Raw genomic sequence first — 26005 nt, 5'->3', positions numbered from 1 at the left:
GACATCTCTTTTTATTTTCAGCAGGACATTCAACAGCAGTGGAAAAGGAGGAAAAGTATAAAAAAAAAAGTCCCTGTCTCAGAGGAGTAGTGCACTTCCAGGGAGTGTTGTCCTATTCCCACTCTGGAGCAGTAGCACGCACATTTCTTGAACAGGTAAGTGGCAAACAAGTCTGTAACTGGCATCTCCTATCCCCTGAATAGACTGTGATGTACTTACTAGTGGGTCTTGGTCCCACTTATGTCATGTCCACCACTCTCTTTGCCAAGTCCTGGAAAAAGCAAAAGTCATCAGCCAGGAATGGCAGAGATGGCACAACAGGCTTATTCAGGGAGGAAGAGGATATGGTTCTTGGGGTCACTTCCTCAACTGCAGCCCAATTTTACTCCACAATTTCTTCAAGAGGTTCCAAAGCTCTGGAAGCTGTGGTCAAAGGGTTGTGCCTTGAGGGTTCTTAGGTAGGGCATGATGTTGATAGGTAGCCCAAGAGTCCCATGATGGCCATAGGGACGGTGGTGGCATAGAGGCTGTGGGTGATGCCTAAAGGTGGCTATACCAAGATGGTGGTGGTGGGGCCTGGATACTGGGCATTGTAAGGCACCTGTGAGGAGTATGATGATACCATGTTCTCAGTCTTCAAAAGAGAGCAGGAGAGCATGACAGAATAGTGGGAGAAAACACCCATGCAGGCTGAAGACTTGGTGTGAAGGTCTTGGAACCAGAAAGAGGAGACTTCAGTATGTCTGATACACATAGATTCCTAGAGTTTCAGCATTCTGGCAATGCCAACTGACTTGATACTGCTGCTGGTTAGTAAGTATTAGTGTCAGTACAGATGTAGTATTGTGCACTGGTAATGCCTTCTTAGAGGAGTGCTTACGTCTGTCCTTGTCCCTCAGTGCCTGTACCTATCAGGTTGGTGGGCTTGTCAATATTAACTGCCCTGAGAACGTCTATGAGCAATGAGTGGTGACTCAGGTATCAGTACCAGTAGTACTAAGGATACCAAGCATCCTGGAGAGAATATGAAGCTATCCTGGCACTCATTGGCACACACTGGTTTTTGATCATTTGTGAGAGAGGTCAGCAGTTTGTTTCACATCTAACAGCCTTTAGATGTTGAGGGCTGTGGGGAAGACTCAAGTCTCCCAGTAACTTGTGGTGTGGGTCCAAAAAGGATTGGAGAGCTGCCTCCAAAAGATAATCTTCTGTCGTAGCTCTCTATTTTTATGAGACCAGGTCCTGAATTTCTGAGAAATGACCAACAAGTGTGGTCTGGCCTTTTGTGAGGTAGATATTGCACTAGCGGTGCTAATCTGTAACAAGGATTGCCTCTTTGCAAGAAAGGCACTTCTTGAAGCCTGGTGAGCTGGGTATACTCCTATGAGGAAAAAAGTGTGAAAGAAACTAAAGTCTTTTTTTTTAAAGGGGAGGGAATAAGATAAGAGAAAAATGACAATTAGAACTACAATTACAAACTAGGAGGCTAATAAGCTATTGAAACGCAAATGAAAAGTAACAGTCCTAATGGACGGCAAAGAGCATTGTCTCTAGTCTGGGTAGGTAAGAAGGAATGGAGTATGGCTACCCTGTACACGCTGATTAGCCTTGTGATGCCGCATGAGGAAATATGGCACATGTGGACCTAATGGATACTGCTACCAAAGTTCTATGATCAGCAGCACATCAACAGGGGAGCACCCATACGATATTACTCAAATAAGAACCTAAGATATGTTTGAAATCTGAAAAATTTTAGGAGAGCAACAGGACTGAAACAAATGACAAAATATGGACAATGATGTGCCAAATACTTCCTGTTGCGCACGTAAAAATCAAAATCCAGATAAGTCACCTATGCTATACAAGACTGCATTGTATTTTGCATAGAGAAAACAAAATATAAACTCCCATCCACCTGTGCAAGCATTTGATGAAAACTAACTTCAAACAATATTTTAAAGATGATTGGGCAAAGAAATTTGTGTAGCTGTCAAATACCCTGATATATTCTTTGTAGAGATGTACCACACTTAATTTACAACAATCTTATTTTCTTCTTCGAGTGGTTGCTCATGTCCATTCGAATCAGTTGTGCACACCGCGTGCATCCCGTCTCCGGAGTGTTTTCCCTAGTGGTACCTGTAGCGCTGGCAGGATGCCCTCTGGAGTGGTGCCACTATTATGGAGCATAACCCCTACTGGCGCTCCCCCACCTAAATACCTTCTTACCGCTTGTGACGGTTGTTGGAGCATGTCTCTCTCTTAGAGTAGTTAATGGTAAAATCATCGTTGACTCCCTCTCAGCGCCTAGAATTCGTGGGGGGTCTCTTGGATGCCAGGGTGGCGAGAGCATTCCTCCCCAGGAACAGATTTCTGGCCATAGTGGAGCTGGTCTCCGAATTAACCCGGTTCCCCATTATGACCGTCCGAGTCTGCTCGAGACTGCTGGGACACATGGCGGCATGCACTTATGTGGTACGCCATGCTCGAATGAGGCTCAGATCGCTGCAGGCCTGGTTAGCGAAGGCGTTCAACCAGTCCAGGGGTCTCTGGGACATGGTACTGACAGTGCCTCCAGTGGTAATTGCCTCTTTACAGTAGTGGACTCAGGAGGCTGTGGTGTGCCGTGGGGTTCTGTTTACCGTACTTCCCCCCCTTGGTGACACTGACTATAGACACTTCGGATCTGGGTTGGGGAGCGCACCTGGGGCGTCACAGGACCCAAAGCTTGTGGTCCCCTGCAGAGCAGGCCCTACATATAAATGTCTGGGAGCTCAGACTTCCTGACAAAGCTGTCGCGCCGCTCCGTCCTGGTGCGCCTGGACAAAACGGCAGCTGTGTTCTACATCAACAGGCAGGGGGGAGCCGGTTGCCTCCCCTTTGTTGCGAGGCTTTGTGGCTGTGGGACCTGTGCGTAGCGTACGATATATTTTTGCAGGCAGAGTACCTGCCTGGGTGCACAAACTTGCTGGCCGATGCTCTGAGCCGGTCCTTCGGAGCCCATGAATGGTCCCTCAAGGATTTGGCCCTTCATCAGGTCTTCCACAGGTGGGGTTGTCCCCTAGTAGACCTGTTTGCCTCGGCACACAACACCAAGTGCCAGAGTTACTGCTCCCTGTTGGGGCTGGGGGACCACTCCAGGGGAGATGCCATGACCATGCCATGGCCGGCAGGAACCCTCTACGCATTCCCACCGTTTCCCCTAATTCCCAGGGTTCTGACCAGAGTCAAGACCTTCAGGTCCACAGTCATCCTGATAGCCCCTCGGTGGCCCAGGTAGTTCTGGTTCCCTATCCTGGTGGATATGTTCAGCGAGGAGCCTATAACGCTCCTGCTGGTTTGGGATCTCCTGACCCAGCCTTGGGATGGGGGGCTCGTGGTTCACCCGAATCTCAGCTCTCTCCACCTGATGGCCTGGTTTATCCTTGGCTGACGCAACCAGAAAGGGAATGTTCCCAGGAGGGGCAGATGGTGCTCCTAGGTAGCAGGAAGCCATCCACCAGGCGGTCCTATGAAGCCAAGTGGCGGCAGTTCTCGTCTTGGGCGTCCAGAGAGGGGGTGCACTCATCCTGTGCATTCTGGACTACCTTTTCGAACTCCGGTCTGGTGGGCTCTCTACCTCTTCTATCAAAGTCCATGTGACATCACTCTCCGCCTTCCATGTTGGATCAGCAGGAATCTCTCTATTCTCTGACCCTGTGGTCAAAAGGTTCCTTAGGGTTTGGATAAGTTGTACCCCTCAGTTAGACCCCCTCTCCTGCTTTGGACCTTAACCTCGTGTTGTCTAGACTTGTATCACCCCCCTTTGAGCCGCTGGCCATGTGCTCTTTGAAGCACCTCTCTATGAAGGTTGCATTCATTGTTGCCATTACGTTGGCTCGCAAGGTCTCTGAGCTGAGGGCGCTAACTGTAAACCTGCCCTACCTACTGTTCTCGGAGAATAATGCAAGGCTCTGTCCTCACCCGGCTTTTCTCCCCAAGGTGGTGTCACCGTTCCATCTGTCACAAGAAATTTACCTCCCGGTTTTCTTTCCAAAGCCCCATGCCTCTCCTAGGGAGCAAGTGCTACACTCCCTAGATGCTAGGTGGGCGTTAGCCTTCTATGTTGATAGAACGAAACCCTTTCGTAAGTCCACACAACTGTTTGTTGCTTTCACGGACAGAATGAAAGGGCTCCCTATCTCAACCCAGAGGTTGTCCAATTGGGTCGCGGGGTGTATCAGGAAGTGTTACGTCCTGGCCGGGAAGGTCCCCCCGGGTTACAGCACATTCCATCAGAGCACAGGCTCCTCTGTAGCTTTTGGGGCACAGGTTCCAATTACTGAAATCTACAGGGCGGCCATGTGGTCGTCAGTGCATACCTTTACGGCGCACTATGCGCTGACACAGCAGGCCAGGGAGGACGCAGGGTTGGGCTCTGTGGTCCTCAGCTCCGTGTCATAAATATGTTTGTTTTTTTCTCTATACCACATTGCACTTTTTTTTTTTTTTTTTTAACAGTTCTCTGTGTTCTGTTACTTGAATAAATATGTTTGGGTTGTTCAACTTTCGTGGACTTCTCTTTCTGGGTGCTCCGACCCCGTCCTCCATGAAGTAGGGTTAGCTTGGAAGTCACCTGATTTGAATGGACATGAGCAACCACTTGAAGAAGAAAAGAATGGTTACTTACCTGTAACTGTTGTTCTTAGAGATGTGTTGCTCATGTCCATTCGATTGCCCCCCTACCTCTCCTTCGTCGGAGTGTCCGGCAAGAAGGAACTGAGGTGGGGGAGCGCCGGCAGGGGTACTTATGCTCCGCCATAGCGGTGCCACTCAAGGGGGTGCCCTGCCGGCACTATGGGTACTGCTAGAGAAAAATGCTCCGGAGACGTGGTGCACGCGGTGCACACACCTTATTTGAATGGACATGAGCAACACATCTCGAAGAACAACAGTTACAGGTAAGTTCTTTTCTTTGACAGCTTGTGCAACAAAAATGTCCTGTCTAAAATAATGGGTAGCTTGGGCTTTTCAGTTAAATTAACGTCTGAAAATAGCATTTTCTGCTTCTGCTACACTCAGAGTTAATCTCACATATTACTTAATTTTCCCCTGCGGAGTCCATGTGCAACTGCAGTGATAGTACAATTTTGCCCCAACCACGTGATTATCTGTATTTTCTGTTAATACTGTAACTGATCTTCTCCCATCTCATATAGTTCTGATTATTATTATTATAGTCGTGCTAAGGGACCAGCCAAGGATGGGGCCACATTGTGCTAGGAACTCTACAAACACACAGCAGGAGACAGTTCCTCCGATAAAAACTTTCAAGAAAATGACAAGACAGCAAAAGGTACAGAAAAAGGGGATGTAATGTACAGAGTGAAAAATTAGATGCTTGAAAATGTTGTATTAGTTCTATGGATTTTCTTTTCAAAGCTTTTTTTTTTTAGTAGATTTTATTTAGGAATGGATAAGATGAATGAAAAGACAAGGGAAGGGAGAGGTGAACAATATATTTGCTCATGCCAAATATTCATAAAGCCATACATTGATTATTGAAATCAGTGCATAAAACACTGTATTCAAAAAGCAATTCTGTAAATGTCTCAAGTATTGCTCTCCTATCTGCCCTTTTTAATAATCTGATTGAACATATGTACAAGATTTTTATGGTTTTTTTTATAATTGAAAAATATAGAATAAGGCACTATCATCTTAGAAAGACTAGACCATACTCTTTCCCTTATATCAGGGGTTCTCAACCTTTCTTTTCCTGAGTCCCTCCCCCAAATGCCATAAAAACTTGGTGCCCCAAGCATCAGCACCATGAAGTTAGGCTTTGGCTTTCAGCCCTGAGTCTCAGTGAGTCTAATGCTGGTCCAGTTTGTGGACCCCTTAAAACCTGCTTGCAGCTTGACTCCTGGTTGAGAATCACCATCTTCCATTTTAATTTTAATGAATGTGAATGCTGTATTTTCACTTTAGTTTGGAGCTCAACTGAAATGAACACTGGGAATAATTAATAGACGCCATATCACTGGTGACAAACACAAAGTCAAAATCAATTGAAAGGGCTTGATTCACTGCTGGCAGAACCAGGATGAAAGCTTTTAGTAGAAGAAAGTCTGCCCAGAGATAGATCACAGTAATGCAAAATACCTATAACCACTATTTCTACAAGGAAGCATGCTACTTTTCAGTATAAGTCTACAAATGGTGGTTGGCTTGACCAGAACATCTGAGAGATGCACTGATATAGTCCATCTACAAAAGCCCCAAGAAGGACTTTGAAGTGGTCGTGATCATTCATAAACGTCTCAGTTCTGCAAAGCCCTCTAATCTAGCAAAGCACTTAAGCAAAGTACATATTAATGGTTAAGCAGGAGATTAGTCCTACTGACTTTAATGGGACAAATCACCTGCTTAAAATTAAGCAGATGCTTAAAGGCTGTTGGATTAACACCACAGAGCCCAACACCGTGCAACAACTACCGCTAGAACTGAATTCCCCAGGAAGAGAACCAGTATGAGAGAATTAACAAGCACATACTAATGGCCCCCTTGATATAACAAATCATTCTCCTTTGGGTACAGTTGATCCTGCTGGGCTACATAAGCTCAGATATCATAGTGATGGACATAGTATCAAAACCTAGAAAAACAGATTAGATACATGTCAGGTGGAAGGAAGAAAGACATACATTTTTAAGGTTCAATTGCTCATTTTTTTTAATACACAAAATCCACCACTACTAGCTAGCCTTTTCTACTATTTTACATGAATCAGATACAAATCTATAATAATGACAAGTTACTAAGAGAAATAAAATCACTGAATGTTTCTGGAATATCATCCGTGACATTAACTTGCAGAAAATGGACCAGAGGAAACTATAACCCATTAGCGTATGATATTTTTGACAAGCACATTATCAGTAGATAAAATGACTTCCATATATATGTTGTTTGTCAGATTTCAGTAGAAAGGATATATATTTCATAATAAAATAAAAAATAATCCAGTAAGAAAGCTAAGTGGATACAGAAAAAAAATCAATGCTAACTCACTGCACAGCAAGTCCTTTTATTCTGGTTATGCTGAAAACAGAAAACTAAAGACTGTGTTAATGACTGTTCATGCAGCTTTTTATAAAAAAGCTATTCTATCAGAACAACATTTAAACTAATTTTTACAAGATTTTGTCCTTTTAGTTTATTACTAAAAGGGAGAGAGATATGCAGAATAATATTTAATAAAACTGCATATGATTGGGAAGTTTTTCATATGATGAGCTTCTGTTTTCAGCATGTCTGCTCAAACCACAGATTGCATCCTTAAAAACACACAACACAAATATTGTAGTAATGATCTACTAAAAACAGCAGGTGGCATTATCCTACAAGATAAATCAGACCACAAGCATAAAGACTTCATACAGGCAGAAGCAAAGCACCAAAAGAAATAACCTCATCTTTAATAAATATGTAAAATACATTGTTTTAAAATACTTTATATTAGTTTAATTAGGCTAGTAGTCCGTTAACCTAATTTTATGGTAATATAAAGTCACTGCCTTATTTATCTAACGTCACTTACGATTTTACTGTGAATATTTTCTAGTGAAGATGATTCAAATGATATTTTATTCTCAACATATTGCCAGAGATACATGCATTATATAAGAATTGCGTTATTTTCATACTAATTCTGTATTAAAAATAGTTCTTTTTAGAAAAGTAATTGCCAAAGTATGCCTGATTAAAGTTGCATTTAAAACAGCGTAAAGAAATACATTAAAAATAACTACAAGTGCTAGAGAATAAAAGGAAAAAACACAATTTGCTTGCAATCTGAGCGCTCAGTATATACCTGTATGGATTTTATCTTTGTTTTTAAAGACAAAGTAGCTCCTTAATTCTGCCTGAAATTTTAAAGGTAATAAAACCAAAAGCTTCAAAATTATTGTGTTTTGAACCATGTAAAAATCTGATATTAATTATTTTAAAGTTATTGAAATCTTTTATTTTTAATCATGTGATCTCTCTCTCTCAAGTAGAATCCTAATGTTGTGATATTTACCAGATCATTCACTAAAAATAGATGTAAAAATTAACTGATCATTAATATGGTCCTATGCTGATCTACAGACTGTTGTTTCGGTGCCTATGACTGAAGAATAACACAATTTCAGGGTATTCCAGTGAAGTTTGTTTATGAATCTTCGTGTTTAACCATCTGTTGCATATTTAAACTCACACAGCTTTTAATAGATGAATTAAAATAATCTGTTTTAATAGAGTACACATTAATATAGTGTGAAATATTTTTGGAACATTTAAAAAAATTTTCTGCTCTGCTTTTTCAGCAAAGGAGAAACTGTGAAGTTTATCAACAAAGTTCTGCCAAATGAACTAAATAAACAAACTGACAAAATAGAGAAAAATATTTTCTCCTGCTTTTAGTTACAGTAAAACTTACTTTTGTTACTTGTAAAATCCATAGAAAACACAAATTGTAGATACAAAAGTAATTTTCAAATTTACAGGCCTTTCAGATATCATATATGCATACTGAATCCATTCAAAACTTCTTCAAATGACAAAAAAGGTACACAGTGAAGACAGTAAGCTTGTGGCACAAACCAGTGTATGCTAAGAAATTGAAAGTTTTATCTCAATTATTCAAGAAAGATACAACTGCATGAATTAAAGTAATTCAGTTTAGTCATTTGCCATGGGCAAATAAAAACATTTTAAACTAGACTACATAAAAGCACTAGTACAATAAGGAAAAAGCCTGCACTGGCAGTAAGACTGGCTGACCTAATGCATCTTTGCTATCTTTAAATAACTTTGGACTTTACTGTGAAAATACATTATGAGATAAACCAACAAAAAGGAAGAAATTTAAGAATAATTGAAAATTTAGGAAAGAAGGTCCTGAGTTCTATTCCCTGTACTCAAGGTGGAAGTTTGGCAGTTGTTCAATACTTTCTATATATGTGGCCAAAAAGTTATTTCAAACATAATTTCTGAGTAAGTGGGAGTGGTGGCTACAGAATAATGAAAAGAATCCTTTCCCGCTTTAGATCTGAAGGTGATCCCTTGAGAGCTTTTTGTCTTGACTGGGTTGGCTGGGATAGATCAAACAGAGATTTTTTGCATGTTTAACAACCCCCCCAATAAGAGTCAGCACTGAGGGTTAATCCTGGGGCATTTCAGCACCAGCATGAAATGCATTCCATCCACAACATCCAATACAGTAGTCTTTATATCGAAAGAACGTGAATGGGTTAAGAAGTGAAATCCACCATTTACATTTGAGGCCAGTGAATTGGACAAATATGCAGTTCACCCCCATTCACTGCAGCTGGCTTTCAAGATTATGGGTTGGAGGAGCAGATACAACCCTTTAGCAGCAGACACCTGATTGAAAGCCCACTGAAGTCAATTGAAAATACTCTCATCGATTTTAGTGTGGCTCAAATGCACAATGCACTGGGGTCACTTGTCAGTTCAAACATAGATGCCATGTCCCTTCCACCAAGCCAACACCTTTTAATGTCCACTATCATCTTCTGAGCATGGTGGATAAAATAGATGATTAAAAAATTAAAGCCACCTAATTATTAAAATATAAATCAGAACTTTTTATATTTAAATACATTTTTAAAAATGAAATAAAATATAGGTTAATTTAAAAAATAAACCAATTAAAAAATAAAAATGAAATTTACAATCTAGTTAAACATATTACAATCTATTAAATAATTTAAATTGAATAAAAATAATATATAATGGTACATATTTGCTGGAAAGTTATAATGAGGAGCCAAATCACTGATATGGTGGTGGCAAGCACAAGTAAATATTAATCTTCTAGTAAATAAGAAATTCACTATTTGCAATTTTCTAATAATACAAATGTGAACATTAAGAATCTGAATAAATGTAAGTTGTTATATCATTGCTTATGGGTGAAGTTCACCTTGTAAGCCAGGGGCGAGGAACCTTTTTTGGATTAGGGATTGCTGACCCACAGAAAAATCAGTCGAGGGCCACACACAAGTGAGAAGCAAAAACAAACGAACAAACAAACAAAAAACCCCAAACAAACCCAAACAAGCACTGACGTGGTCCCCAGCCGAGAAGGAGAAAGGCTCCCCACATTCCTCTCAAAAATCAGAGCCTAGAGGAGCCCAGGCTAGTAGTTTTTGTTTCTCCAGGGCGACAATAGTGGGGGCTGGAGCAGCAGCACAGGCTCCCCAATGCTGGGAGGGAGTTCCAAGCTTTGAGGGATGGATCCAGGTAAGCCAGGGAGCCTTAGTTCCCCACCTCTGTTGTAAGCAATAGAATTTTCCTTTTGTGCTGCAGTACTGTTTGGTTCGTGCTGTTTCTGTTCACTGCCAGTGAGGAATGAGATTTATCCAGACTGGGACCAGTCATTAGAGGGAGACATGATCATACACAAAGCCAGTTTATTAGGAAGTATCTAGTAAGTATTCTAAGCACTGAAGGTGCAGTTTTTAAGTGACAACTGAATTTCCACTTTGTAAAAACCTGTAGCTGAATATAGATATCACAGTCATTAGCTGAGATTGAACCTAAGGCTTATAGCACCAAAACAGTCAGAGCCCTATTGACCGATCCTAGAAGTGGTACATGCCAAGATTGCCTCTATTTTCTTCTCTTTAAGAGGTTTCTCTTATAGAAGTACTTGCTAAAGAGGGAAAAACTGGTCATCTTCTGAGCGCAGGAAAAGTATGGCACTAGCAATGAACTCTAGCTTCTCCTCATTGCTCCACCAGTATATTTCACTGCTGGCTCTGGAAGGATCACCTTTAAAGAAAAAGAATAGCTCACTCTCCTCCAATTAAATTCTGAGACTCTTTTCTGCAACTGCTGCAAAGAAGCCAACGTTGGTGATGGTTTCTGTGGTATGAGCCCTTGCTACTAGGAACTGGAGTGATTCTACAAAGAACAACTGATTCTACAAAGAAAATCTGACCAAACACAAGTTAATTACAAGGCAGGCTTTCCCCCAGTTTAATTTTTGTCATAAAAAGTGCTAAATCATAATTTAAAAATGTGGTAGATCAGATAGATGTACCGTTTATGTTAGTGTATTTATTCTGGTGTCATAACTGTGCATTGTAAACATCTGAGATGTGTTGATCTGAATATTTTTCTGTGTTTACCAAGGGCAACATTCTGTGCTGATTTATACTAGAAATGTTAAGAAGCGAGTATTTAACTAATCAAGTCGTCGATACAATTTTTATCGACAGCTCAATTAGTTGATAGGTAGCTGGCTCAGTCCCGGCTCGCACAGGGTCCAGGACCAAACCCCGCTGTGGCTTTGCAATTTAAAAGGCAGTAGGAGCCAGTGGGCAGGCTGCCTGGCTACTACTGTGTTTTAAATTGCAGAGCCACAGCGCAGTTTGGTCCTGGACTCAGCATGAGTCAAGACTGAACTGGGCTGCCTGCCCAGTCGACAGCAGCCCCTGTCCACGGGAGGAAAGAGAATATCAGGGGGAGTTGGGACCCGCCACGCACAGGTTCTGATTCATGGCAGCAGCCCTTGCCTCCCGCTGATGCTTCCGATAGAGGCAGCAGTGGGGCAGAGCAGGCAGCACTGCCGAGACAGTGCTGAAGGGAACCAACTTTTAAGCTGGCTCCCCCCATCACTGGCTCTTGCCACATACAGAGGCAGCAAGGGGGGAATGTGAGTAGCTGACTAGTCAACTACGCGTATCTCTAATTTACACCCTAAACAACTCACTGATGCATATGTAATCACGTGAGAGTTTAAGTCAGGGCAGAATTCAGAATGAAGTTTTTAAGTACTTAGTTTTCTTCTTATGACATTTCATTAGCTACAGTAACTGTATGGACAAGTTTAATGTGCTGAAAAAATTCTGAGGCATTTATCAGATGTCCTGATATCTTTGGTCTAAATAAAGCACCATTTTCACAAAAATCATCTCTCTCATCATTTTCAATTTCTTTTTGCGATTTTACAGCTTTAAAAGGCAGCCAATTTCCCCCTCCAAGTTGGCAGATATATAAAACTTCCCTCCAAAATGAGTGACCTTGCCTTAAGCTCTGTATTCTATTTTCAGACTGTACCAAGTTTTATTGCCAAGTTGTATCTTTCAACTTTAACTACGACTCAAGCAGCATCACTATAATTTAGTTTTCATTTTGCTTTTAAACAAGACTAGATACTTGTCTCTCTTTATGGAGGATCAATGTACCAAAAACAAGAACAAAAGGCAAGAGACTAGCACATATTGCAGGAATCTCAAAGTTTTAAAGTTGAGAGACATGTAACTCAAGAAACTTTGGACTGCTCTTCAAGCTGTGTTTAAAACTATATTTATGTTTAAATAAACTTTATTGTTGATATTACATATATCTTACTGCATGTATATATGCACAGTTCTATAGAAACTAAAGATTTTAAAAAAATAAGATACACAATTGCAATGAAAAAGTAAAAAACAGCTAATAAAATGCTAAGAATCAATGCTAATGTGATTAAAGTTGTTGGAGGTTTGCCTTATTTTAAATAGGCAGAATATAAAACCAGTTTTAGTTACTCCAGATTAAAAGGACAGAATACAGACTCTGCTGTTGCTGTTTGCTGTCCATGTTAATTTTGGAATTCTCATTGACTCTAATTAAAATTCTATAGATGGAAGAGTTGTATGTTTCTAAGGAGCTAGCCAGTGAATGCTGTCTGCCAGCCATCTCCAAACACCCCATAACCACACTCAACCAGCCTGTCAGGAGAGCTAATGCAGACATTGCAGGGCACACCACATTTGTCACTGTGGCTAATATCAGAGATACACAGCTCTTTTTTCTCAGCACACAAAAGCAAGATATGTAATTCAATGCTCAATTTACCCTTGTCTCGTAGGAGATTTTTCCCCGCTAATTGATAGAAATTAAGCCATTAATCAAGCCACTAGCCATCATTCAAACCAGGGAAGATGAATACAAACTTTCATCATAACCACCTTCCCCATTTTAGTGTTCATTAGCATTAATTTTTAATGCAATTATGCTATTCTTTTACGCTGAGCTCATAAATTACTGCTCTTTTGTTGCTGCCTGGCCTTGTAAAATCCAAGGTAATGCTTTGTGCTCTGATCTTAAAGGCAATTACTGGGTTCTTCTATCTTCTATATCTCTGTATCCCCAATAACCTTTACACAGTATGAACATATTTGTGAGCTTATAGTGTGTGTGTGTGTGTGTGTGTGTGTGTGTGTGTGTGTGTGTGTGTGTGTGTGTGTGTGAGAGAGAGAGAGAGAGAGAGAGAGAGAGAGAGAGACTCTCTCTCTCACACACACACACATATAATCACACCCAGCATAAAACAGGGATATAAACATATGAAGGTAATAGAACCCAATAAAAGCTGTTGAGATCAGAACAAAGCAAAGTATATTGTATGTATATAATATATACATAGAAAAAGAAGTAAAATACATAGTGGTGAAAAGCAGAGAAGCAATTATAGTGAAGAATTTGGAAAATGCATGTTAAAAATAAGCTACATTGGCTGAAACTGTGAAGGCTCTCATTCCTTTACTTTAGACTCTTGCTTTTTCATTTGCACTTTAAAAAAGTCATGTTCACATTTTAAAATCAGCGCCTGCTCATGCAGATAATTTTTTTTTTTTACTATATAGTGTGTATAATGTGTAGTAACATCAAAAGAATCTTTATAAGATACTAGGTTTAATATGCGCATATTAACAACTCCATAGTACTACACATTGACACGTGGAACCATTATGATGTTTAATGTCAGCGAGTAGTAGCTGTCATGCTTTTTTTAAGTCCATGCACTGGAGCCTAAAGGATGCATCAAGACAAGCATGTGGGAGCTGGAAGCACCCGGGGTTATCCTCAAAGCACTGAAAAAAATGTAGGTGACTGGAGGAAAACTGAATGTACAACAATAAAAGGTAGACTTTTTCCACTATTTTAAATATATCAAGCCAGATTCTCAGTTATTGTAAGGAGCCGTTACAGTTTACTCCAGCTGACGATCTGGTCTAGCACCAATAAAATAAACACACATGTTTATTCATATGTATAGCTTAACATTGGTCATGCAAACAAGGACATTTGCAATTAGGGCAGACACCCACAACAGATTCATTTTGGCCTCTTGAGTACCTACTCATTTTGGCATGTGGCAAGAATATATATAATGTTGGCTCATCCACTGTGATATCAGCAAAAGACTCCACACAACTGAACACATGTCTCAGACTTCTAAAATAGTTCAAGGCAATTCAAGTAACCATGCAGAGTTTGATTCTTCCAGCTGCTCTAAACAGAAAGCTCACTTCAACCTTAACTATAGCAGACAAGACAGTATATGAAAATACTAAAGCCCAGCTCCACATCACAACATGTAGCCCTAATCCTGTTCCTGAATTTAATTTTAGAAAAAGCTAGTGTCTTGAAAGCAAGTCACTATCTCAAAAGACTTCTGCAACAAAAGCTGCAACAAAGAATTAAACAGCATCAACCCTGGCATAACATGGCTGCCAAAAAGAACTTAGGCAACAAAACACCTAATAACCTTAGCCCCTTTTTGGGGTATTCTTTGTATATATTCTCTCTCTCTCTCCCACATACACACAAACGTGTCTGTGGAGGTGACAGCCACAAAAGCTTCAGAATCATCTGAAAAATAAAGTTATTTTGCTCGCTCACTCATCTGCGGCCCATTAATCACATTCATGCAGGATCTAACATTCCAAATTACACAGGGATTTCAAATGAACTTTAGTCTCCACTCCCCCCAAAAAACCTCTTATACAAGCATCAGCTTCCTCTCCTCAATGAGGATTTTCTCTAAAAAATTATATTGGCCTAAGATGATAAAAACATTGTTTGGAATTTGTGTATCTACAACATTCCTAAAATATTTTTGTGGACATGTGGCATATGCAGATCATACCACAGCATGATTATGACTCTAAGAGCCCCTTTATGCCAATTGACCCTGTTGTCAATACTGACCCTGTTGCCAGTACAATTACTCAGTGGAATATAAAAATTGATAAAACATTGGAATATTGGTGTATTGTATGATGCATTTATGGTTAACGTGCAAAGAATTATGTATATGTGCTGGAAATATGTTGCTGAAATATGTTCGGACCAAATAATCTAAGGCTGTGTCTACACTGGCACCTTTTTCCGGAAATGCTTAAAACGGAACAGTTTTCCGTTTTCCGTTATTCCGGAAAAGGAGCGTCTACATTGGCCCCGGAGTTATCGTCATAACGATGCGCTTTTCCGGAAAAGCGCGTCTACATTGGTGGCGCGCTTTTCCGGAAAAGCAGAAGCCCGGAGCCATTTTGAAGAGGGCAAAGGCCACCAGACCTTTCCGGGGGCGGGGCCAGAGCGCCGTTCAGACGTGCTTAAAGGGGTCTTGCCGGACAGCCATTGGTCTCCTGCTCCCGTGCTTTGGGGCCTCTGCCAGGGACTGGCACCCTTCGCAGGGTCAGTGGTTGCCCTCTGAGTTTTGGGGACACCACCCTTTGGCCCCCAACTGCTTTTCCGTGAGTTTTGTTTTGTCTGCCCTGCTCTGTCTGCTATGGAGCCGTGAGTGACCATGTGCCTGGTCGGGCCCCTGTTGGGGCTGTATAGGTGCCTGCGGCTCATACTGCAGGCTGGTGCCCTGCTGTTCATGGACCAGGAGGCAGAGATCGCCTTGGACTCCCTCACCAGGGAGGCCGTGGCAACCATGTGGCATCAGCACCCGACCGTAGACAGGCCCATCTGGAGTTTGGACAGCAGCACCGACTAGTGGGACCGGGTGGTCCTCGGACTATGGGACGACCACCAGTGGATCCAGAATTTCCGGATGAGACAGCAGACCTTCCTGCAGCTGTGCACCTGGCTCACCCCCATGCTCCAGAGAGCCACCACCCGGCTGCAGGCACCCGTCCCCGTGAAGAAGAGGGTAGCCATCGCGCTCTGGAAGCTGGCCACACCGGACAGCTACCGCTCGGTGGCCCAGCGGTTCGGGGTGGGAAGATCAACCGTCGGAGTGATTGTCATGGAGGTAAGTCCCAGGGGGAGTAGGATGGGGGGAGGGTGCTGCACTCCAGGCCCAGGGACAGCCAAGACTCTCGGCTGGGTCGCCCAGGGGTTTGGGCCGTCCTTCCCTTGCACAGGCCCGGTGGGGGGGGGCGTGCAGCGAGGGGGGCCCTGGTGGGTGGGTGGGTGTGTGAGAGAGAGAGAGAGAGAGAGAGAGAGAGAATCAAGGGGGGGGGCCCAAAGGAGCGCACACTCACCCCTGCCGTATATGATGTGTTCCCTTGTGTTTCTCTGCACCCTTCTGCAGGTCGTCCACGCCATCAATGACGTCCTGCTCCCGCAAATCATCTGCCTGCGTGACGTGGATGATACCATGGCCGGCTTCGCTGCCCTTGGGTTCCCCAACGGCGGGGGAGCCCTGGACGCCACCCACATCCCCATCCGGGCCCCGGAGCATCGAGTGGGCCATTTCATGAACCGCAAGGGATACTGCTCCATTGTTCTGCAGGCCCTCGTGGACCACCGGGGCCGCTTCGTGAACATTTACGGGGGCTGGTCCGGCTGGGCACACGACGCCCACATCCTCCGGAACTCTGGACTGTTTCGCAGGTTGGAGGCGGGCACCTACTTCCCCCGGCGGGACTTGACTGTCGGGGATGTGCCTATGCCCATCTGCGTCATCGGGGACGTGGCCTACCCCGATGCCCTGGCTAACGCGGCCCTACACAGGGCAGCCGGACCAGAACCGGGCCCGGTTCAACGACCGCCTCAACCGGGCCCGAAACCCAGTGGAGCTGGCCTTTGGACGTTGAAAAGCCCGCTTCCATTGCTTGCTCACCCATCTCGAGATGGGTGAGCAGAATGCAACGGAGGTACTGGCCGCGTGCTCCACAACATTGTAGAGCGCAGTGGGGAGGCCTTCCTCCCTTCATGGATGGCAGCCGAGGCACAGACCTTGGAACAGCCCGACACAGCTGCCGTCCGCCAGGCGTGCCAGGATGCGGTGCGCATCAGAGAGGCCCTGGTGGACATGTTTGCCCAAGCCCCGTAGTAGGGTTGCCTGGGTCTCCCAAGACTACACCCGCTCGTCCCCTACCCTTCCTCACCCCCTCCCCTTACCTCCCCCCCAATTGTAAAGCGTCGGGTCAAAGCACATCGGCCGTCATCGTGACTGTTCGTCGGGTGCGTCGGGCTTAGTTAGGGTTTTTCTTTTTAGCTTAGGCTAGGGTTTAGGCCACCATCGCCTGTCCCGAAGAACAGCCACGAAGATGCGGGGTTCATGTGGAAGGCTGAAGTCAGCGTACCTGATTCCAGTCATCTTCCGTCGAGGGATCTCCTGGCTGTTCCTCTCCTGAGGCCCGGAAGGACCAAAGGATTGAGATGGCCAGCAACACTACCCAATTGTCCTCCCTGCACCTAGACTATGTTTAATTATCTGTAGTGTGCATCTTGTAACAGTTCTTGCTAGTTTGTTAGCTATGTAAATATAGTTTGTGGTTTACATTTTACTGAAAAGTCTCAGTATTTATTTATGCACCACTGACCACTTAAGAAGGGTCCCCCCCAGTGATATAGTACAGATTTTGTTGTCCACAGTTTGCAACCATGTTAAAGTTAAGTGGCTACTTGGCATCTCACATCATTTCTTACACGAACTAGAGTTACACAATAACCAACACAGGAATGAATAGCAAAATAGAGAACTGTTTATTTATGGGGGGGGGGGGGGGGGGACGGAGACCTTCAACTGGGACGGGGGGGGGGGGGGAGACCTTCAACTGTGACAGGGAGGGCAGGCAGTTACTGGGATGGGCGGCCCCTGCGAGTGCTCCTCCGGAGGCTGGCCTGCCCACGCTGGGCAGACCACGTCAGGACAGGCTGCACGCGGAGGTGGCCGGGGAGGTGGGCAGGGGCAGGAGCAGGAGCAGGGGCAGGGGCAGGGGCAGGAGCTGGGATAGGAGGGGGCATGGGCTGTGCTACGGGAGGGATGGCGGGGGCCTGGGCTCCGCCCATGCCATAATGAATGGCATGCACATGTGCCATCAGCGTGTCCATAGTGGCGCGCATCCCTCGGCACTCGTCGAGGAAGGCAGCCCAGCCCTCCTGCCGCCACTGCAGGTCCCCCTGCACCCGCTCAGCGATGGAGGCCTGGATTGCCTCCACGGCGTTAACGTGCCGGCGAAGCAGCTTGTCCCTCTGTCAGAGCCTGTGCCTCCGCCTCCGGGGTTGGCCAGCTGGGGGTGCCGCTGCTGCTGGAGTCGAGGGTCTTGTGCTTGGTCCCGCTGCAGGGAAGAGAAGAAAGGATGGGTCAGTCAGGCAGGCCGTCCACTGTCCCCACACCGCATGCCCTCCACCCTTGAGCCCAGGTGACCCCACAGTTGTGTGGCTTGGGCCCACTCGGTTCCCCTCCTGCCCCCGTGTTGTATGTTTGCAAGGAGGACCGCCCCTGGAGTAGGGTCCTCCCTCCAGTATTGTAAGCACCGGTCTGTATCCTGGCCCCGTGGAGGGTGGGAGGGTGCTTGTGCTGCATTCACCTGTGGAACTCCCTGCCGGTGGAGACTGTGAAAAGCTTTGGGCTAATCACTGGTGTTTGACAGGGAGCGAGATGCATCCCACGCAGTGCCTGGGAGCACATCTGGCAGAGGCGGGTCTGGGCTCTCAGATCCCCTCGCGTGGGATATTTCCTGGACGGAACCAGAAGAGTGACTGGGTGGGGGGATGTTCCATCCTTGCAGCAAAACTCAGGGGCCCTTCTCCCTCCCACAAGCCCGGTAACCCAGGGACATGTGTGGCCACAGTGGGGACTTCCCTCGGGGAGGCAGCCAAGGCAGCGGGAGCAGGCGAGGGGCTCGGTGGGGTCCACGGTCACAGGACCGTGACGCTGCGGTGTACCCAATAGCAGCTGGCTGTGCCTCACAGCGAGGCATGGGACAGTGTGCCGTTCTCCGTGCTGCACCCTTGGCGGAGCTGCAGGCTCTGAGCTGAGTCCCTGGGGCCCTGGCCGGTTCCAGCCGGCATCTACCCTTTCCCCTGGTCCCACCGAATGTGTGTGAGCAGCACGGTCCCAGGCGTGCCCTGCAGCTGCCTGCCACGGCCACGTGCCGCTTGGTCACCAGGCTGCACGTGGTTGCACGTGCTGCTTGCTGCCTCATGCTATGCAGCGTGCAGCTCACGTGGCCTGAGTGACATGCTCTCCCCCTCCTCCCTCCGGGCACCTGGATACCCCCCCCACCCCTTGCCCTTTGGGAGTGCAAACTGCACACACTCACCAGTGGGTTCCTCCCCGGCCTCGGCCTCGGAGGAGCTGCTGGAGGGGGCCTGCTGGGCGGTGGCAATGCTGTCCTCCTCACTGCCGGACGCGCTGGCGCTGTCCTCTCCCTCCCCTGGCTTGGTGGGACGGTTGATGGAGGGGCGCTGGCAGGTGTCCACAGGGACAGCTGAGGCTTGAGGGGCTGGCTGGCCCAGAAAGGAATTCAGCCGGTCATAATAGGGGCAGGCATCGGGTCCTGCCCCCCTACCCTCAGTGGCCCGCACATACCCCAGCCGCACTTCTTTGACCTTCGAGCGCACCTGCTCGCAGTTGCGGCCGGGGTGTCCCTGCTGCGCCAGGTTCTGTGCCAGCCACCTGTAAAGGTCCGCATTCCGGTGGCGGGACTGCAGGTCGTGGAGACCCTCCTCCTCCTGCCACAGGTCCAGGAGGATCTCCAGCTCCCTGGGGGTCCAGGATGGGGCCCAGCGTTTACGGCCCCTGGGGGCTTCCTCCCCTGCGGGTGCAGGTGGCTCACCACCCGGAGCTGCCATGCTGGGCTGAGATGTGGCTGTTGGGCAGCACAGCGGCACGTGGCAGAGCTGAAGCAGCACGCTCTCCGGCAGGCTCCTGCCATGGGTGCCCAGCAGCCTCCGAGCTCTTTAAGAGCTTGGGTTACCAGGAAGTCCGGGGCTCCTACGGGGTCTCCCGGCATCCAAACCGCTTTTTTCCGTTTCTTCTGCTTTTCCGGAAAAGCTGTCTACACTGGCCCTTTTCCGGAAAAGCTTTTCCGGAATAAGGCCTTATGCCTGAGTGGGAGCAGCGTAGCTTTTCCGGAATAGTGGCTGATTTTGTACAGTAGAGTGTCATTGCTCTTCCGGAAATTCAAGCGGACAGTGTAGACAGCTCGCAGCTTATTCCGGAAAAATGGCCCAGTGTAGACACAGCCCTGGTGTATAAACAAGTTTGTCATTGACAAAGGAATAGTGTCTACAATTATAAACTGAGCAAAGTGAGGCCAGAGGTAATCACCTAAGGTAATCAGGCCATATTTAAAAACAACAACAACAAAAAAAAACCAACCAAACAAACCAGAGGATGAGGATGACAACATGGCATTTATACTCCAGCAGAGGAGAGGAACTTTTAGTTTCCTTTCTAAAGAATACCTTTCAAAGGGTTACTGGACAATAAAAAAGAGCAGAGAACTCCATCACACAGGGGACAGAGGGTCGTTATGAATTCTCTAATTCTACTAGCCAGTTAGCCCATCATAAGACGAGATTTTCACGTCTCTCCTCCATGTCTCTCCTCTCCCGAGCCTCCGGTCTCTCACTCCGTCTCTCTCCTCCTCTTCCTGCCTCCCCCTCTCTCAGCTCTCCTCTGCCTCCTGCCTCTCTCTCTTTCACTTCTTCTCCCCCTCCAGCCTCTCACTCGAGGGACCGCGGAGCCCAAATGGCCGTTTGGGCTACGCACTCCCCGTGTTGCATAGGGGGTGCTGAGCCCAAACGGTCACTTGCGCCACTTGCTCCCACGCGGCAGCCTGGCTGAGTGGCGCAGAAGTCAGCCAAGCGCCACGGCGGGAGGCAAAGGGGGGCAGGGTAGTGACGTTCATGGCCAGGGGCCAAGGCCTGGAGCTGCTGTCACACCGCATGTCACCACCCCGCTCGCCTTCGCCTCCCGCTGTGGCGCTCGGCTGACTTCTGCGCCGTTCAGCCGGGCCGCCGCGTGGGGGAGCAAGCGGCACAAGCGACCGTTTGGGCCCCGCACTCCCCATGCAGCACGGGCCACCATTTCAGCATTACAGACTCAGAGACACTGGGCTACTATATATATGATGAGCACTGGATCTTGCTAGAAAGGCTGCAGATGCTGATGGCTTGATGCAAGTGATAAAGTTGTTTTGGCACAGATTGTAGCATGCTAAAGTTAAGTCTCAAATACTTGAAAAATGTGTTTTATTTTGTATTGTTTGTAATCATTTTCTATTTCTGTTCTCTCTCCTTAAAATCACATGCATGTCTGTTTTTTATTAATAAACTTATTTTTGGTTTTACTGTAAACCATCTCACTGTTATATTGAAATACAAAATGAGTCCTCAGCAAGCTTAATTAGTGTGTGTACTAAAGTTTCAGAGAGGTAGCCGAGTTAGACTGTAACAGGAAAAACTTAAACGACGAATAGTCTGGTAGCAATTTAAAGACTAACAAAACATGTAGATGGTATCATGAGCTTTCGTGGGCAATGAATTTCAATTTGTAACTGTCTAGTGAGAGGGACTGGACACTAGAGAACTTGAGAACTGTGATTCACTAATTGGATGTAATTCCAAAACAAGATTGTTGAGCCTGAATGTTTGCTAGTGAAGCAGACAGAGAAGTCTGGCAGAGAGAAGACACATCACCAGCAAAGTTTTCCCTCTAATGCAGAAGGGTAACTCAGTACCTTTAGTGGGATAGAGGAAAGTGTCACTGTGATGCAATAAAAATACTTTATCTGATCTTGTTTGGGATACTTTGCTTCACTCGCTTTTAAGTATGGCCTGTATTGTCCCTCAGAACAACTGAGCATGCTCCAGACCTGGGGTAAAGGGCAAAACCAGGCCTTCCCTGTAACTGCTCCTGGCCAGGATAGGATTGGGCACTGACACTTAGGGTACGTCTAAACTACATGCCTTCGTCGACGGAGGCACGTAGATTTGTGTATTCAAAAAAGGGAAATGAAGCCGTGTTTAAAATAATCGCGGCTGCATTTAAATTTACATGGCTGCCGCGCTGAACCGACAAACAGCTGATCAACTGTTTGTTGGCTCCGGGCGCTAGTCTGGATGCTCCCCTGTCGAAATGAAAGCCTTTTATCGACATCCCCTGTAAACCTCATCTTACGAGGCATAAGGGGGATGTCAATAAAAGGCTTTCAGGTTGGCGCAGCGCGTCCAGACTAGCGCGCGGAGCCGACAAACAGCTGATCAGCTGTTCGTCGGTTCAGCGCGGCAGCCATGTAAATTTAAACGAAGCTGCGATTATTTAAATCGCGGCTTCATTTCCCTTTGCCTATCTGTCTAATCTACATGCCTCCATCAACGGAGGCATGTAGTCTAGACACACCCTTAGGGTACATCTATACAGCCCCACAAAGCTTGAAATAAGGTACACAATTTGAGATAGTCTATTTCAAAATTTTGTGCTGTCTATACAGTGCCAAATTTTGAAATAGATCGCTATGCCACAAGTCCCTTAATCCTCATGGAACAAGGTTACCAGGACGTCAGAATCAGCAGCCCATTATTTCAAATGTATTTTGAAATAACGGGCTTGTTGCTAAGACATGGAGAATGCTCTTTCAGGATACCAGATGTATCCTGAAATAGTGCCACTGTCTAAACATACTCTAAGAGAGGAGGGAGCACTCAATAATCCTGTGATAATGCCCAGGTAGCATAGACGAGAAAGCAATTTGAGTCAAATGCAACAGAAGCACCGGGGGGGAGGGCGGGGGAGGAGGGGGAAGCCAATTTTGGGTGATGGGGGGAAAAAAGGAGTAGAATGGGACAAGGAGTCTGGTAAAACTGACTGGACAGGAAAGCACAAGCAAACTGTGATTGGGAGTTAAGGGGGGGGACGGACTGCTGGGGTTGGTTGGGAAAGGAGAAAGGGACTAGGCACTGATGAGGGAACTGGCATAGGGACAAAGGACTAGGGGCCATAGGGGGGCAGACTGGATGGGGAGCTGGAGAAGTGGTGGGGGTGGGAACTGGGAGTAGGAACCAGTGTGTGTGTGGAGAGAACGAAGATGCAGGAGTGAGAGAGGAAAGACTGATTTAACAAGGAGCTGTGGTATAGGAGGGAGAACTGGGACCAGCTGAGCAAAGAGACTGAGGATCATGAGTTGAAACTGAGACTAGCTGGAGGAGAAATTTGGCCTGGGATGAAATACCAGTCTACTACTACTACTTTTGTATGGAAATAACATTTACTAGTTAATAAAAAGCTCTGGAATCCATTTGAAGGTTTGAGGAGATGCAGAATGTATTTTTGCCTGGAATGAAAGATGGGAGCATTTGTTCACAAAGTGTTCAATGGCTTGGAGGTCTCCACATATGCACTGTGGCAAATACTTGGTTTTCCATTGGTAGAGCAGGTGCATACATCTTTCATGTACTGCCCTAACACAGATGGCAGTATACTGTCTTTAGCAGAGCAAGAAACTAGGTGCTTCAACAACAGGATCATTCATGCTGTTTTCCCTGTTGAAACTGGGTGCCAGGGGAGCTTCTCCAGAATGGACAACAGGACTTAAATGAGTGCAAGATGGCTGGGTGAACTTTTGGTTACAACAGCTTTCTTGTACTTGCACAAAATGCTACCCATCTCTCACCAAAAAGTTTTGCTGCATCTAGACTGGCATGATTTTGTGGAAATACTTTTAACGGAAAAGTTTTTCCGTTAAAAGTATTTCCGCAAAATCGCATCTAGATTGGCACGGATGCTTTTGCGCAAAAGCATCCATGGCCAGTGTAGACGTGATTTTGTGCAAGAAAGCCCCGATCGCCATTTTAGCCATCGGGGCTTTTTTGCGCAAAACAGTTCTTCCCTGTCTACACTGGCCCTCTTGTGCAAGTATTCTTGCGCAAGAGGGCTTTTCCCCGAACGCGAGTGTGAAAGTATTTGCACAAGAAGCACTGATTTTGTACATTACAAAGTCAGTGTTCTTGTGCAAATTCAAGCGGCCAGTGTAGACAGCTGGCAAGTTTTTGCGCAAAAGCAATTGCTTTTGCGCAAAATCTTGCCAGTCTAGACACACCCTTTGAGGAAGGAAGTTTATGAGGACTGGAAACCAATGCTGTCTCATAGCTGCTTTTAACTGTACATTGATGTCTGTGGAAGGATTAATGAAAGTGTCAGAGATCTGTGCAGGAGATCTAAATGGTCCAGCCCTGGTGATGAACCATGTGCTATCAGTATGAAGCTACATGGTATAGTTTCTGTTTTTTTTTTTAAATATCTAAAACCTAGATTTTTTAGGAATTTGTACATTAAAAACCCACGTTCAAACAACATTATTGATGTTACAAAGCCAAGAACTCTAAAGTTAGGAAATACAGAAGTGTGGTTGTCCATATGACCTTTGATTTGTGTGTTTTAGTTTCTAGGTATCCAACTTTGGATCTTATTTGCAGAAGGGCTGAGTACTCACAGCTGCCACTCAAATCAATGGAAGCTGTGCTATAAATGTGTGAAGTGCTAAACATTCTGGAAAATCATACACTGCTCATCGCAAACTGGGCAGTTAGTGGAAACTTTTTACTTTAGGGCTTGTCTACACGAACTTTTTGTTCATGGCAAGCTGGGATGTGAAGCTACCCTGCAATATACTGTCACAGACTAAGTGTGGATGTGGACCCTGCAGACGTGCTTTACCAATCCATTAGTGTCTTTTGATATAGTCCTCTTTCTTCTGGACAGTCCACTGTGGGGATCTGTCTTTATGCCCATGCAAGTGTCTCAATCTCCTGGAGAGTCCTTTGTCATGAATCCTTAGCCATCAATGTTAAGGGCTCAACTCCAAGGCTCATGCTTGGAATGGCCCTGCTGCTTGGGTGAGACTGATCTATAAGGCTGACTCCTCAAAGGCACTTCCAACAAGAAGATTTTTCAGTAGGACCTCTTGGGCTTCTTTAGTTATGGGTGGGAAGGATTTACAGATACTACACTTTGCAGAAATATGCACCTTACCCAGACAGCACAGACATCAGTGATGCTTGTCACAGGAGAAGGAGCAAGCACAGGAGACAGTTCTTGAATCCCAGGTCCCTGGACATAATTCTGGGACTGGGGAGGATTTTCTTGAGACTGGGGAAAGGGGGGGAGGGGAAGAGAAGAGAGCAATGCTAACCCGTAAGCTATATACCAACTAGAATTGCTAAGTTAAGATATAAATGATTGACAATTACATTTTACAAGTTCTGCAGTAACAACGTGGGCCCTAATTCTGACTCAGGCCTGAGCAATAGTAAGAAGGAATTGGAGAAGCATCAACCTCCATTGCCTCATAACCTCGGTCAAGAAGGGAGTTATTGTGCCTGTGCCAGTCAATGGATGCTGCTTTGAAGAAATTCTGGTCACTGACACATGGCGCTCATATACACATAAGGACCATCACTCAAAGATACAGGGTTATAGGTTTGGTTTATCAGTGTTACATCATCAGTTGTGAAGACCAGACTACTCTCAAACTGCCGTTTCCTTCTCCAGGGCTTAAAGCATTTTCAGGAAGTCTGTATAATCAGTTTGTTGGTCTTATGTGCTTGTTCACATTTATTTGATTTCTTTCAGGATGAAATATATTTTCTGTTTACTGTTGCATCTCCCTGCCCACTGCAATAGATTTCTTATCTTTTTTCCTCTGGTGTAAATGTTTTCCTTTTCTTAAATTTTTCAGACATCATTAAAACATTTTAGGCTTCACGACTGGGCACTATTCACCTCCACCTTTTTGGGTATATTATGATTTTTTGTTTCAAACAAGGATCTGACATTTGGAAGGCAAAATTAAGGTTATACTTAATTCTAGGGTAGTTGCCATTCAACCCTCTTGTGAAGTGGTTTTACTGTGTAGAATAGGGGCCTTGGGAATTCAGCTATTTTAAACGATAAGGACAGACTAAGGAGTGGGGAAAATATTTTAATGCT

At 45.5% G+C, this 26005-nt stretch overlaps 1 protein-coding gene and 1 long non-coding RNA gene across 6 annotated transcripts in view; one reads left to right on the top strand and one right to left on the bottom strand.

Moving 5' to 3' along the window:
- The window catches only part of LOC112545857 (uncharacterized), a 51517-nt gene extending 46155 nt beyond the window's left edge, over positions 1–5362 (top strand). For 4 of the 5 annotated variants that reach the window (XR_012906265.1, XR_012906268.1, XR_012906267.1 and 1 more), the window contains 2 exons: positions 22–155; positions 5223–5362. This is a non-coding gene — a long non-coding RNA (uncharacterized LOC112545857). The remainder of the gene's footprint in view (positions 1–21; positions 156–5222) is intronic. The other variant, XR_012906266.1, reaches the window with a different exon arrangement.
- The window catches only part of RSRC1 (arginine and serine rich coiled-coil 1), a 367002-nt gene that overhangs the window by 16506 nt on the left and 324491 nt on the right, over positions 1–26005 (bottom strand). The window lies entirely within an intron of this gene.

This window comes from Pelodiscus sinensis, chromosome 10 (genome assembly GCF_049634645.1).
Source record: "Pelodiscus sinensis isolate JC-2024 chromosome 10, ASM4963464v1, whole genome shotgun sequence".
NCBI classification, from domain to species: domain Eukaryota; kingdom Metazoa; phylum Chordata; order Testudines; family Trionychidae; genus Pelodiscus; species Pelodiscus sinensis.
Note: the sequence above shows the minus strand (reverse complement) of the source record. Positions and strands in the feature narration are given on the sequence as shown.